The sequence below is a fragment of the Camellia sinensis genome, chromosome 10 (assembly GCF_055761805.1).
Source record: "Camellia sinensis isolate YWXY chromosome 10, ASM5576180v1, whole genome shotgun sequence".
In the NCBI taxonomy this organism is placed as follows: domain Eukaryota; kingdom Viridiplantae; phylum Streptophyta; class Magnoliopsida; order Ericales; family Theaceae; genus Camellia; species Camellia sinensis.
Window position 1 is genome coordinate 123949647 of NC_138970.1, and position 13715 is coordinate 123963361.

General features: G+C 37.6%; 1 protein-coding gene across 29 annotated transcripts in view; it reads left to right on the top strand.

Annotated features, from left to right (window-relative positions):
• LOC114262990 (uncharacterized) overlaps positions 1–11474 on the top strand; it is a 63267-nt gene extending 51793 nt beyond the window's left edge. For 20 of the 29 annotated variants that reach the window (XR_014343115.1, XR_014343116.1, XR_014343114.1 and 17 more), the window contains 2 exons: positions 8514–8580; positions 10596–10801. The gene's annotated coding sequence lies outside the window, so the exon portion shown is untranslated. Of the gene's footprint in view, positions 1–8513; positions 8581–10595; positions 10802–11103 lie in introns of those variants that run through there. The other 9 variants (XR_014343118.1, XR_014343119.1, XR_014343140.1 and 6 more) reach the window with 2 other exon arrangements.
• The last annotated feature ends 2241 nt before the right edge of the window (positions 11475–13715 follow it).

The following is a 13715-nucleotide window of genomic DNA, read 5'->3' on the forward strand; positions in this document are numbered from 1 at the left end:
AAATTTATGCTTTAGTATATTTTGGAGTGATGATGTCTTGTTCTACTTGTGCCTGCTAAAGTGTTTGGTTTATCGATTATTTATGATATAGATATAAACATCGCTTCAAGTTCCATTAGACATTTAGTAATAACAACATTGATTCTTGTCCAACAAATTTATGGTATGGTATGTGGGTTTACTCTGGTTTACGATATATTGTATACATATTCAATTAGATTGTTTCTAGTGTTAGATGTTATCATTTATGTTTTCAATCATGTTCTATATTCATGTTGTTAGATCACCACTTGTCTCAAAAGTTTAAGCTTTTAGGAAATATGCCTAACACTCACATGCAATGCAACTCTGTCTTGCACGTAGACATGCAAACACTGATACATAGAGAAGTAGAATGCAAACAGGGCCAAATGCAAATGGGAAGACTTGAACCCAAGACCTCTCTAACCTGAACTATGGAGCCATTTTAGATCACCACTGGTCCTAAAAGTTTAAGTTGTATCAAGCTATTCAACAATGCATACTAACTTTAGTCTTCTTTGAGTGTGTTAAAATGTCTAATTTATTGATGAAGGAACAATCGAATCCGTACATAGGGGAATGCTATCCTACTGTACATTTTGACTATGATACCAGTGTACTTTGGGAACTGTCCAGTTGTTGTCTGACTGTAAATCTGTCCAACTGTTGCTCTCTCTCTCTCTCTCTCTCTCTCTCTCTCTCTCTCTCATGGTTCAGCATCTTTTCTTCTCACATGACTTATTGATCTTTGCTCTTTTTCTGCGTTCAATATGAACCAGTAAGATCCTGATGCAAGTATGGTGAAATACTTTTGATATGGTTGATGATGGTGATGGCCCATTCTAGAGATTGAAGCTAATAGAATGGTGTGGTGATGTGGTTTGCTCAATTTTTCTTCAAGTGAAAAATGCAGGATGTTCTGTGGGTGTTTGCTTGAGGCATCCGATAGACCCATAAATGGTATTTTTGGTAGCTGTGGTATTCTTGCTTAATCCTCAAAGTTTGTGAATTACCAAATATGAGACTGAAGGTTCAGAATCACCTAGTGTAATGAAAGCTTTAAATCGACTCCAATATTCTAGTGAAGTCACGAGATATGGTGGAACCCCAAAAGGAGGTTTTACACAATCTCACAGTTTGGGGTTGATGCTGAGGTAGTCATGGTTAGGTGTCATGTGGATTGGAATGGACACTTAAATTTCTGTTGAAGATTGATAACAGGTTGGGAAACATGTCTTTGTATCTGAGGGGGGACAAGATAGGTGGGTGGAGGGAGGTTGTGAATGCCTTTTGTGAGTTTTGGGTCTCTGATTTTAACATTGGACAGAGAAAGATCTTGTCCATTGGTTGCAAAGTTCTAGGCATTGCTGAAAGCTTCTCTTGGGGTTGCTGGTTAAAGTTTGCTTTATTTATGTTCTGAGGCTAATCTTTCTTTAGTTTCCTCTTATACTGCAGTTATGAAAGAGCAACTTTCTGAGATTTGTTGTTTTGGTGTTAGGGAGGATGAGACGTCACTTTTGAGACTTTTTTTTATTTTGGATTTTGCAGACAACATGGGGTGTAGAAATTCATAGACATTTTTGTTTGTTTTGTATAACATCCCTTGTACAGAGCTAGCGCCTCTGGAGGCCTTTAATGTAACAATGCTTGTTAGAAAATGTTATTTCCAGTCTACCTTTGTTAAAAAATGATGTATTATTGATTGATATCTGATTGATTTATTGATTCGTTTCTGTCTATTACAAATGGTTCCTTATATAGATGTAGGTGTAGTGGATGGTGTGTAGTGGATGGTGATAGTGGTGTAGTGGGTTAGGTTTAGTGGAGTAGGTGAGGTGGTAGTGGTGTAGTGGGTTAGGTTTAGTGGAGTAGGTGAGGTGGTAGTGGTGGTAGGTGATGGTAAATTCTAACAGCCCCCGCAAACTCAAGGAGGATAGAAACTAACCAACTTGAGTTTGGAGAGAGGAACAAACCAGAAAGTAAACTGATAAATAAAAACAAAACAGGATAGGAGACACGGTATGGTCGTGTCAGACAATTTATGGGGTCATGTCGGACCGTTGTAGCAGGACAGTTTACGAGGTCATGTCGGACCGTTGTAGCAGACACTGTGTGGTCGTGTCAGACCGTTGTAGCAGACAGTTTACGGGGTCATGTCGGACCGTAGTAGCAGGACACTGTATGGGGGTGTCATAACCATGTAGAGGACACTGTATGGTGGTGTCATAACGGTGTAGAGGACACTGGATGGCGGGAAGATGAAGCCATTTTCTGGACAACAGAGTGAGCAGACCACGGGAAGATGAAGCCATTTTCTGGACAACAGAGTGTTACAGAGTGTCTCTCTCAGGAATCTCTCTCAGAAAACAAAGTGTTACAGACTATCTCTCTCAGCACAAGGAACTCTCTTTTTCAGCAACACAAAGGATTTTTCAGAGGTTTCTCTCAGTTTTTTCTCTGCCTCAGCCTCTGCCTTCGTCTTGGTTAAATAGCCGAGGCCGCCACGCGCATCGCGCGCCTCTTGACGCCCGACAAACTGGCACGCCGTTTCATGGCACATCTTTTGATAAAGTGGACACGCCTTTTTATGGATTGGGCACGCCTTTTGATGGCACGCCTTTTAAAAAATTGGGCACACCTTCATGGGTCCGACAAGACTCTGTAAACTGTCCCGACATTGATTCCGGTTAGTTTCTACAAGGGTCCGACAAGACTCTGTAAACTGTCCCGACATTGATTCCGGTTAGCTCCTTTATGGGTCCGACAAGTGAGAGAACTGGTGCGGTGACACTGGAACCTCAACCAAGTGCCCCGGAGTTTGCTCCGTTGAACTTTCCGATGCGGTCTGTGGAGCAAAGAATGGCAGTGCAAACTGACATTGAAGCCAATCAGTATACTTTGAAGTCCTGTGTGGAGACGATGACGGCAGTCACAAACTTGTCGCACCGGCTGCAGAGTAGGACAAATGAGGTGCAGCATTTAAACGGCCAATTGGCTCTGCTCCAGCGCATGTATAAGGATGCGCGAGCAGAGATAAGTGTGCTGAAGGCGGAAAACAAGGAGTTGAAGCGGAAGGCCACTGTGATGTTCCGATTTGGAGGTCCGCCATATGCTGCAGTGGAGGAGCAGGGGGAAGTAAATGTGCTTGGTGGATTCGGAAGCACAGAGGCAACACCGTCAAGGACTGCCCAGGACGGAGGCAAGAAGAAAAGACCGGCGGCAGAGTAGAGAAGAAAAAATCCCGCCTGTGGAGGTGGGTGTTTGGGTTTGGTTTTGTTTTGTTTTGTTTTGTTTTTTTTTTTTTTTTTTTTTTTTTTTTTTTTTTGTAAAAGTGTGATCGGGGTGGATGCCCAATATGAATAAAATATGGTGTGTTGTGCAAATATGGAAATTGGTTTGGTTTTTTTTTTTTTTTTTTTTTTTTTGTATTTATTTATTTATTTATTTATGAAATAAAAAAGAAAAAGGTGGGTGGTGGAAAATGTGATGATGGTGTTGGGTGGTGGAGAAAAGTTTAGAATAGAAAAGTTTATATAAAATTGGGGATAGTGTTTTATAATAATGAAAATAAAGGTGAGGTAGTGGATGTGTGTATTAAAATAACAAGAATGGGTGTGAATGGTGTCGTGCATGTGCTGTGTATGTGGCAGTGTGAATGGTGTGAGAGAGGAATAAAGTGTTTGCAAAAAAAAAAAAAAATGAGAGAGAGAGATATTGAGTGGGTGTCTTGCCCCAAGAAAGGCTACCCACGTGACACAGAGACAAACAGAGCTACATAGGCATGCGCTTTTCCTCTGCAAGAATTGCATTATTCAACGTGATGTCATATTTGTCCAAGAATTCTTGGTCGACGACAGAAGAGATGTCCAATAGTGGGTTTCCCATACCCAAAAGAATTCCCTCCATCGCTGCTTGCAAGTGATGAAATGAGAGAGAGAGAGAGAAGAGAGAGCGAGTGATGAGTCTGCACCAACTGGTACCTGTGCTGTTTGTGTGGCGGGAGGCGAAAGATCACTTGTTGCCAACTTATCTGCTGCAAATTGCTACAAAACTGAACATTTGAAGAGACCAGAAAATTGGTCATTGGTTGAGAAGGCCAAGTACTACTATATAGCAGGCTTTTTTCTCACAGTTTCCACAGAGTCCATTCAACTTGTTGCTGAACATGCAGCTGCAAACAACATGGCCTCAACTCTGATGATGAGGATGATGGGGCTAAGGTACCCTTTGAAGATCCCACAGGGTAAGGAGCGACGGGCATATCAGCAAGAGACGATGTGGATGGACTGTAACTCAGTGTTCCCATCGGATGATCAAATTGGCATGATGGCGAGATTGAGGAGTTTGGCGAGGTTCGAAGGTGGGAGAGAAGAGCATGGAAACAAGGGGGATGAAGTACATGCAGAGTGATCAAGGTATGTGTAGAAAATTCAAGCGGAATAGGTTGAGGTCCGGCGGGCGGCCAAGGTGAGGTTGCCGCCCGCCGGTAAAGCGAAAAATACGAACTGCTTAACCTAGCTTTGATACCATGTTAAAAAATGATGTATTATTGATTGATATCTGATTGATTTATTGATTCGTTTCTGTCTATTACAAATGGTTCCTTATATAGATGTAGGTGTAGTGGATGGTGTGTAGTGGATGGTGATAGTGGTGTAGTGGGTTAGGTTTAGTGGAGTAGGTGAGGTGGTAGTGGTGTAGTGGGTTAGGTTTAGTGGAGTAGGTGAGGTGGTAGTGGTGGTAGGTGATGGTAAATTCTAACAACCTTGTTATAGGTACAATTTTAGAAATTGTATTATAGTGTACAATGGGAATTGTGTTTTCAAATTTTAGAATGTATCTATAAAGAAGTAGGGTGAGAATAACAAATTTCTGTTTGTTTGGTAATTGTTCTAAGGATAGCAGTGGCTTTCACTGTCAACACATTAAAATTGAGAGTATTAAATTGTCGTTCCAATAAAGCAAAGCATTGAAGTACAAAGCACAAATTAGCAGTGCTACACTTCTACAATTAATATATATATATATCGGATTCCTGTAACTAGGTTTATCTCCATCTTGCATTGATTTTTTGGAAATTAATCAAATCTGCCGACAAATCTATTGACCACTTTCAAATATTGGTCAATCAAAACATTAACCAGCGGAGATTGGGGTACTAATATTATGTTTTGAACTTAGATTTTTCATGGAGAAAAATGAAATGAAATTATTTATTTGTATTTACTTTTTGTTGTAACTAAACCAAAAATATACTTCTTTTAACAAATACATTTGCATTTGGTTCTTGTTTTTCTAACCCAATCAAACAAAAGAAAATAATAATTTAGTTTTTTCACTTAATTTTCATTTCTTATCTTTCTCGTTTCTTATTTATTTTCTTTTCACAATAATCCAAGATATGAAAAGGGTGTTGTGGGGTAGCTTGATCAGCATGAAGAAGGTTTTGGACAAGGTGGAAACCAAGTTAGGACAGACAGGGCTAAGCCTACATTTGTTAGCTTGATTGATCATGCTGAGTGAGGAGCATGGTTGACCATAGGATTGTCCAAAGAGTAGCCTATTAAAAACCCAGAGTGTGGTTGATCATCTTGATGGATGTGATCAACCATGGTAGAAGTCCCGAGAGCCCAAAAAGGTCATATGGTAGTATGTCGATTATCTAAATGGATGTGGTTGACTATGCTTGGTCGACTATGTCTGGGAAAAATTCAAAAATATATTCATTAAACGCTAGGATTATAAATACCAAATGCTCCCATTTTGTAAAAATTGAAGAGGAATAGTTAAGTGAGAGCATATACAGTCTATGCTCTTTAAATCACATTTCATAGGGGATTCTGTCATTGTGTGATTGAGAGGAACATTGAGGTATCTTCACACAACTTTGATTGGAGAGTTTACTCCTATTGGGGGGCCTTGGAGTTCTCATCTTAAAGGTATATTTTCTCATCTAATAAGTGTAATAATTTGTTTAGACACTTGAGTCATGACACACCTACACTTGTAGTCTCACATAGAGACACCAAGAGTATAAATAACTTCTTATATAATTGTTTGATTAGGGTTGTGCTTGGTGTTGTTGGTTTTGGGTTGAGCCAAGAAAACCCTGTTACTTGTATTTGTTTGTTGATGTAAAGGTTTCAGATTATCATATAAAACACCTATTAGTGTGAAGGTTTTAGGCTAACATATGAAAAACCTGTTTGAATTAGTGGAGAACACCAGTAAGATTGGTTGGGAGTGGAAGTAAACACAAGAGTTTGTCGAACCATTATAAATATTAGTGTTCTTCTATTTTCATTACTCGTACTTTAATTTATATGCTTGAATAGTTGATATAAATGCTTGAATGAAAGTCAATTTTGATTGAATGATTGAAAGAGTATTACTCAGGTTTACCATGAATGAATGAGCCTTCATTGCATACTCGGTGATTGACATTAAAAGAGGAAACTAGCACATCAGCATAGTTTAAAAAATTTGCCTTGGAATATTGTTACGATCACTACTAAAAAACAGGGTATTTGATACGGAAGTATTTGCAATGGCAAAGTTGCTATCGTTAAAAATGACCCATTTGCCACGGCAACTTGTGCCATCGCAAATGACGGTTATTTACAATGGCAAGTTGCAGTCGCAAAATGAATTACTTAGCCGAGGTTGTTTGTGCTTATAAATAATACTTTTGTGATGGCAAATAATTCATCCAAAACCCCGTCGCCTTTGTTTTGTTTTGTACTACCCTAGTTTACATCATCTCTCACTCTCACTCTCTCAATCTATCCCTCACTCTTGCCCTGAACTCTCACTCTCACCCTCACCCTCACTAGCACTCTCACTCTCACTCTCTCAATCTCTCCTTCACTCCGTTGCCCTAAATTCTCTCCATCTGTCCATCTCTTTGTTCTCTTAGCTCCATCCATTGGCACAACGTCTTCCGTCTCAGTGTTGCCCACTGGCGTCTACCGCCCACTGCAGCACAACTCCACCACCGTTAAGTACACAACCCTTGCGCTGTTTTGGTTGGAGGATTTGGGAAGGGAAAAGAAAAAAGTGTGTGAAGCTAGGTGAAATACACCTTTTCCCTTTTCCCCCCCGCTCTCACCCTCACTCTTACTCTCTCGATCTCTCAATATCTCCTTCACTTTGTTGCCCTAAACTCTCTCCATCTATCCATCTCTCAGTTCTCTCAGTTCCGTCAGTTCCGTCCATCGACACAGCGTATGCCGTCGCAGTGCTGCCCACTGGCGTCTACTACCCACTGCAGCACAACTCCACCGCTGTTAAGTACGCAACCCTTGCGCTATGTTTGGTTGGGGGATTTGGGAAGGAAAGAGAAAAAGAAAATGTGTGTAAACTAGGTGAAATATTGTTATATTTTATTCGCATTTCACCTACCTTTTCCCTTTCCCTTTCCAAATCCCCTAACCAAATATAGCGTTAATATAATTTAGAAATTTCTCTTTGATTGGTAATGGCAGTGGAGGGGTAGGGTTGTTGGGGGAGGAGGGATGGTGGATATTGGGGTGGGGGAAAGGATGGGGGTAGGGGTGGTGGTGGCAGGGAGCTTGATGGTGGAGGGGGTGTGTGGTTCAAGGGTTGGGGGAGGGTGCTTTAGAAACCCTCAATTTACCAAAACGAACAGCACTTCCTCAAGTGCCAGCTCTCCTTATGCATCTGAACTAATTTTATGGATAAATAAAATATAGACAGCCACTAAAACAAATATACAAAGTAATTGATTTATTCCTTGAATAAGTCTGGTAAAAAGAAGAATATATGCGTGTGAGGGAGGCCAAGCATAGATCATAAATTTCAGACTGGTTCCCTTTGTTCTACTTCTATAATTTAAATAGCTCTTTTGATGTTGGTACAAAGGCTTTTAGCATCCTTAGTAAGCCGCTGCAGTAAACAAATAACTGTTAAGACTCTCACCTTGAGGTTGAATGCCTGAGCTAGCTTCCATGAGTATTAAACCCATAGTAAATGTTAGAATTTATCTACACCTACCACCACCTACTACCACACCTACTACACCTACCACCAATTTACCCTCACCTCGTGGTTGTCTTCAGCATCATCTTCAGGTGCAAGATGAGAAGATATAGAGGTGAAGTGCACATCTTCAGCTCCTGTTTTGTGATTGAAAAGATCTGCCAGTGGAACCATCCCAAATCCATAGTAATCATCTATTTGAACAGAGCGAAGCAAGGTGAGGAGTAGGTGAGGGTAAATTGGTGGTAGGTGTAGTAGGTGTGGTAGTAGGTGGTGGTAGGTGTAGATAAATTCTAACAGTAAACAAGCTTTAGTCCTAGAACTAAGTTGAGATTGCCACTCAGCAAATATAAATTTGAATATAAAGACAATTAAGGATGCTCCAAGAAAATTTTTGATCTAGCAATATTGCTTAATACATTTAAAGTGGATGATTTACCCATCTAAGTTACATGTTTACTGTTGTTGTGCTAAAGTTGTAATCCTATTTGTAGGGTTTGAGGCAATGAGTTGGTTTCAGCATGGTTTGAGGTGAAGATCAAGCAAAGAGGCCCTTTTTCGGTAAAATATAGTTTACATTTCATTTGATCTTATAATAAGTTTCTTCACCATCATCAGTTGACCAAGTATAACATTTAGGGAGAGACCTATTGTTAGTTATATACTATCTATTTGCACAATTTAGGTCTAGCACTAAATTATTAGATATTGGTGAATTCGAGTCTTTGACATACAAGAATTGTCAAATGGCATTGGATTTTCACAGAATTTTCCACAGATGACTACCACCTATGCACAAGAGAGTTGTGGGAGAAGAGATGGGACTCGAAAAGGGTTTTCGGGTTATAGCCGAATCTCAGTCTAGGAACGGCATGGTTTGGCATCCAGCTTAAAAAGGCCATAATTTTTTCCTACTTATTTGTCAGGAACGGCATGGTTTGGCATCCAGCTTAAAAAGGCCATAATTTTTTCCTACTTATTTGTCTTTATACTGTGTTTGGTTGAGGGATTAAAAAAGAGAAAGGGAAAAGATTTGTGAAACTAAGTGAAATGTAGGTATATTTTATTCACATTTCACCTTCATTTTCTCTTTCCCTTTCCCTTTCCATTTCCAAATCCTTTTCCAAATCTCCCAACCAAACACAGAGTTAGTGATTTTTTAAAAAAATTTAAGTCGACTTTTTACTTTACTGGTCCAAGTGTAAAAGGATCCAAAAGGTAAAAAAGTCCACTATAGATTAAAAAAAATAAAAAATAATATATATATATTTTTCAAAGTCTGTCTAATCGAGTAGAACTCAAAAGTGTAAAGGTTTTTTTAAAAAATTTAATAAAAACGAAGAAAAGTCAACAAAAAAGCTACTAAAAAGCCAATCTCAAAAACATTGATTCCGAGTTATTGACATATCAAAATTTGCAAAACAACATCGGATTTTCATGAAACTTTGCACACATAGCCACTTCGGCCCAAGTGAGTTGTAGGAGAAAACAAGACTTGAAAACGGGTTCCCAATTTCGAGTTAGAGCCGAATTTTGGTCTGCGAACACTTAGTTCTTAAGAAACTTGATGACCCGCGATTAATGTACCAAAAACGCTAAACGACATCAGATTCTCACAAAACTTTGCACACACAACCATCTAGGCATGATAGTTGTGGGAGAACTCGAAAAGGGTTCTCGGTTTTCTAGTTAGAGCCAAATTTTCAGTTTAGAAATTGAGTCACTAATGTACCTAAATCGCCAAACAACATCGAATTCTAATGAAACGTTGCATGCACACCCACCTAGGTACACTTGTGGAAGAAAACGGGATTCAAAAAGGATTCCTAGATTGGAAGTCGGAGTCCAATTTAGGTTAACAAACAAATGTTTTGTGGTGGTTACAAATTTGGGAGATGCTACTACGTGCACCCTTAAAAAGGTACATATGGTATGCACTTCACAACTTCGTAAAATTTTGTAACATAAATCACAAAATGTCACAACTCTTTACTACAAAAATCATAAGTTTTTTTTCACCACAAAATGTCTTAACAAAAATCACAAAGTGGCATAACAACAATCACAAAATATCATAACTTCATCATTCATAACCTTAGGGTGCACAACGTGAATTCACTATTCGTAACACACATCACAAACATTGATAGATGTCATCACAAATAATTGTAACTTTTTTACCATGTGCACCTTTTTAAGTTGGAAATAAAGTTTTGTGATTGTAGGTTGGAAATAAAGTTTCTTCGCATAGTTGTCGTGTTCCAAAAATCCGGTTGGTGAGGAACTTGTTATTAGTGATGATCCATTGTTTGAAATAAATGAAGTTCTATTGTGGCAAGACTATTATAAAGTCTTTGTCCAAAAAGCGAAAAAACATAATGTCCTTCTGGAAACACCTTGCCAGGGTGTTAGAATAGTTCAAGAAGTTGTTGGTTGATATATTGCTTGGCAGTTTGATGTATATTACAGTTTAAAGTCGTTATTGTTTTTGTTCAAATATCTATATATCTTTAAGTTTTATGTAATTAGCATACTAATAATTATAGTCATTAATTAATTTTTTTGTTTGTTTTCAGATGCTATCTCATGGCTAGGAGCTTGCTTGTTGATTTTAATGCTCATGAAGAATGGTACCCATTTTTTATTTATTTATTTTAAATAATGGAACGATTGTATATTTAATTACAATGAACCATGTACATGTAATTATTATAGTGCTATTATATTTGTAGATAATATTATTTTTTTTAGTAAAGATTATTTTATTTTGTTTGTCTTAAAAGTGTTATAAATATTTGGTTGTAAATGTGTGGGTGCTATTACAGATAAAAATCCATTTATACAGGTATGTTTTATTTATACTTATTTGCAATTTTTGTATTTTTACCCCCAAAAACAAAATGGTATTTGTGATGGTAATAATCATCGCTAAAAGTTAATATATTCTAAAAGAAATTTTTTTGGAAGGGATTATGGTATTGTTCGATTGCACACAAAGGAATGTATATTGGTCATAAGTGTGAACCAACTATTATTTTGGAAGCTGTGGCATCATATGATCTTTGGATATGACTTGTTTTTCAGGCTACTAGGATCTCATAATGACATCAACGTGTTAGAACAATCTTTTGTATTTATCGAGCTCGCTGAAAAACGGGTTCCTCCAGTCAACTACTCAACAACAACAATGGTTACACAATGGAATATTATCTTGTTGATTGTATATATCTGCAATGGTCAACATTTGTAAAAACAATTCCTTGTCGACACAAGTAAAAATATTTTGCTCCAATCTAAGAGTCAGCAAGAAAGGATGTAGAACGTGCATTTGCAGTACTTCAAGCACGACTTGCCATAGTACATGAACATGCACGTTTTTGGAACAATGAAACACTAAATAATGTAATGACGGCGTGCATAATATTGCATAATATGATTGTTCAGGATGAGTGAGATGTCAATGTAGCAGAAGACTTTAATTATGATGTAATCAATGAAAGTCCTCAAGCATCAGTATCACATGAGCATACAACTGAATTGATGGACTTCATTCAAAGTCATTATCTCATTAGACATAGAGAAACTCATTCTCAATTTCAATCTAACCTTGTTGAGCACTTGTGACAACTACATGGACAGTCATAGGAATTTGTAATATGAGTCGCACTCACTATTTTCTAGAATAATTGTGGCAACTACTTTTCTATAATATAAGCATTTAAATTTTCAAATACAATGCCCATATATTCATCCATACATTTAAATATAATATATTAATTCTAATAATAGCTTAGAAATACAAAAGAAAGGTGAGGGATTCTACAAGAAACACATTACTTTTCACAATGAACTCTGTCTTTTCCCTTTTCAAAGATTTCCATTTGGCGCCGATGATAATAATCTCGTTGCATTGGAGGCATGCCACTTGTATCCATCAACATAGTTCTCTCCTCTTTCAATAGTTCCGCTCAATGCTTTTCTTGCTCAATAACAAATCTTGCTTGCTCATGACGAAGCCTTTCTTTATCATTAAGAAGCCTCTATTGCTCTTGCAAATATGCTTTCTCAAGAATGTTCAATTTCTTCTTATTGTCCCTTCTTTTGTCTTCTTTTTTTTCTCATTTAGTATCCCTTCAAGAGGCGAACTCGTACGATCCATATTCTTTCTTTTATTCAATCGTTCCTTTTCTGCCTTCCTAACTAATGGTCTCTCCAAGACAATGGTATCATGTGTGCCATTGTCTTCCCCTAGATAAATTGTATTCAGAGTATAAGGAGAAGGGGTTTTTGGAGTCACATTTCTCTTCGGTTTTTTCCTCAATCCTCTAACCATTTTGGTTGGTTCTTCAACAAAGCCCAGCAATGTTCAAATTAAATGAACTTTTATTCAATTCTTGGAACAAAAGTTTTGCGTGAGAAATCTGAAAAATAAAAAAATAATAGTAATAATTCTCATTCTACAAATAAAAATAATAACTATAAATGCATAAATTCTAATATAATTAAAACCTTGTCTTGCTCATTCACACCACTTTGATTCCTTGATTCAATTTGGGCAATGCATCCACAAAACTTATTTGTGCCGAGTTGAATCGTCGACCATCGATGCATTAGAGAGTTTTGAGTACGTTCAGGTTTAAATTTCTTGTACTTGAGGAAGTTATCATACACTCTTGCCCATATGCCTTATGTTTCTGTTCATTCCCTTAGATTGCATCTAAGCTAGTATTAAGCCATGCAGATACAACGAGATTGTCTTCTTCCATGGTAAAGTTTCCACCACGTGATTTCCGAGCCATGGATCCCATTTGAGCGGACACTTGAACATTTTGATTCAAATTTTGAGTCATTTGATCTAGAGATTCCATCACAAATTCATATTCAAAACTAGACTCATTATGTTAAAGATTGGTGAAGTATGCATCTTTTTGCGAATCCATCCCTACATAAAAGTATAACATAAATAAATAAAGAGGAATATCACCACCAGTAGAAGAAATAAAGTTTGCATCTAAATAGATTTCGATCTCTACCTATAATTTCAGATTTCTAGCAACAAATATCACCCAGTATAAATGTTTGACAAACTTGTGAGTTAATTTATAAAACCATAAAGTAATTGACTGACTGGCAAGTTTTTAATTAGAATTTTTGTTGCAATGCGCTTAGTGATTCTTAAGAGTGGTGCTATTAGTACCCCATAAATTATTTTAGACCTCCCATTTCTTTGGACCCTCACTTATAAATTTTGAAATTCTTTAAATTTCTTCCCCCCCCCCTCCCAAAAAAAAAAAAACCAAAATTATCTTTAAACATTCCACCCATTGAATGCACATCCCCCACACCTCCAAAAAAAATCTCCCTTCCAAAAAACCCTAACAAAATCTACTAAAAAGAATAAGAGTCTCATCCTTTTCAAAACTCACGAAAAAGAAGAAGACGAAGAATACTGTCTATGTTCATATAAGTTACAACATGGTATAGCCTTTTGACTAATTACTGCAAAGAGAGAGAGAGAGACATCTTTATTCTTTTGTTTTTTTTAATCTTGTTTGGGCCATCTGATATGCTGACTTGTTGATCAATTGCTCTTGTTTAACATGGTATAGCTTTTTGATGTGCTTTCGTTTCTACCATAACATGTCCTCCCTTTCTTCTCTCTATCTCTCTGTCTTGGGACTGTGGCGGTGTGGGTG